We start from the raw sequence: 2,372 nt of genomic DNA on the forward strand, positions 1-2,372 counted from the left end.
CCTTGGATGGAGCTCATCCGGGCCTGCCGACTTAAAGGCATCCAGTTCTTCCAAATGACTCTGCACCATCTCAGGGTCTACGCATGGTAGTCTGGCGCCTTGCTGCTGCCTCTCTACAACCCCAGTGAGAGATTTGTCGTGCCCCTCACTTAGGAACACTGAGGCAAAGAACTCGTTGAGGAGTTCAGCCTTGTCCCCTCTGTCCGTCACCAATTGTTTCTGCCCATTTAGCAGGGGTCCTATTCCTCCCTGGGCCTTCCTTTTACTCCCAATATATCTAAAAACCAATTTCTTGTTGTCTTTTACTTGGGTTGCCATCCTCAGCTCCATGGCAGCTTTGGCCCGTCTAACTGCCTCCCTACAAGCACGAGCAGAGGAGGTATATTCGTCTTTGGTGATCTCTCCCTGTTTCCACTTTTTATGTGCTCCCCTTTTGTCCCTTAGGCTGCCCTGGATTTCTCTGGTCAGCCAGGGAAGCCTCCTGGCCCCTTTCCCCCTTTTGCCTCGCTTGGGGATCGTCTTGCTTTGTGCCCGAAGGATCATTTCCTTAAGGCACAGCCACCCTTCTTGGGCTCCCATCACTTCAAAACTCCTACTCTGCAGTGCGTCCTTGACTAATCGCCTGAATTAGAGCAGACAGAGTCTGCTCCAACGCGTTGCAGTTCCAGTACATTGGAATAGACTCAATTAATCAGTCTGCTGGAGTGTGGCAATTACCATGAGCAGCCTCCTGCATCTCATGTATCAGTGTCCCCACACTTAAAAATGGTAGTGGGGGTACCTGAACTAAAGTTTATCAAACGACCTTTAGTTCAAGTGCCCCTGTCACCATTTTTTTGTATGGGGACTCTGATACACAAGACACGACAGTGCTTTAAGCTGCTCTAATTGAAGCGCTGTTCCCCCTGCCCCCTGAGTAAGTGTGAAAGTACCCAATGACACTTCACCAATATTTCATGATAAATTCATTCAAAAATGGCAGGGGGGAAATTCTGCTTCAATAAGAAAATGTACCTACCTCTTGAGTCAAAAGCTAATGATAGTGTCTCCACCATGTTATCGTTGTTGTTTTCTTCTCAAATGTGCATTTTTGCATGAGCATTTTCCACTACTAAAAGTATATTTCCACAAGAGTGTCTGAGAATAGGTTTAAAACCCACGATCAACTACAAGTTGTTGCAACAGAATTCTACTAGACTTCCATGCATTTCCATTCAATGCAAAAATAGCATGTGTTTGCTTGGAATTACACCTCACAAGACAGTACATAACTGCTCAGTTTTAAAAAAACAACTGTTTTGTTATACAGCAATAAGGCAAACCACCTGTTTTGAGCCAAATTGTACTGGACCAGAGATTACTAGGCATGGTTGTCTTTGTGCAGAACAGATGCTTCTGCTTCATATGGTACCATAAGTCTGAATAACTTAAGAATAAGTAATGTTTTACTACTATACTACACTCTGCATTACTTCCTGTCTGATAAATCAATAGGCTGTTACTAAACCAATAAAGACTGAAAATAAAGCAGATAGCTTATTTTGCACTAAAGCCTAAAGACCATAATAGAAGCTGTTTGAATAACACTCTGTAAATCGTTTTGTCTTTGGTATTTGGGGTTTGCCTAGAGCTCAAAAGTTCACAGGCATCAGTTCTGTGTTGTGGCAGCAGCTGAGAAACCTCCAATATGTCAAATTGTTAAGAAAACAGCTTTTCCAAACACATTCAAGCGTATGTTGGCAACCATCTCAAGTATGAAAGGAATCCACCTTGTTAGTAAGAACCCTAAATTAATTTATTGGAAAGGTGAATTGAAATGTGTTCAGTTTCAAAAAAAGAAATACAGAAAGATCCCCCTTACATCTCCATTGTGCCTTTTATTCAGGAATCTTAAAATGATTTACCTTACGCACCTAAACTATCACTAATCTTTGAAAGAGGTAAAGTATTACAAGTCTGGTTGTACAGAGGAAAACAGGAGGCTAAGGGTTAGACTCATAGTGATGGGAAATAGCCCTGCCTAGCTCCCACTTTGGCATCTAAAATTATGTCTATGCTGGCACTTGCATTGCTCTGAAGGCCACCACCAAACAACAAGCACCCCTCACTCAACTTCTCTACACCTGGAAATACAGTAGTGAGGATGCTCTGGGGATGCCCTCTGAAGATCTTGAGAGACAGCTATCCTGAGAGCACCAGTAGCCGGTGCCCCAAAATATTCTTTACTGCCTCTGCTCTGGGAGACCATGCCAAATGAGAAAGTGTAGGCAGTTTTTATTTTTTTGGCAGCAGCCTCAAGTGCAGCCTGGAGACATAGCAGATGTAGCCTAAGTACAAAACATTGATCCTCAAAACTCCTGTGTAGCTGGACC

Source organism: Alligator sinensis, unplaced genomic scaffold, assembly GCF_000455745.1.
Source record: "Alligator sinensis unplaced genomic scaffold, ASM45574v1 scaffold219_1, whole genome shotgun sequence".
In the NCBI taxonomy this organism is placed as follows: domain Eukaryota; kingdom Metazoa; phylum Chordata; order Crocodylia; family Alligatoridae; genus Alligator; species Alligator sinensis.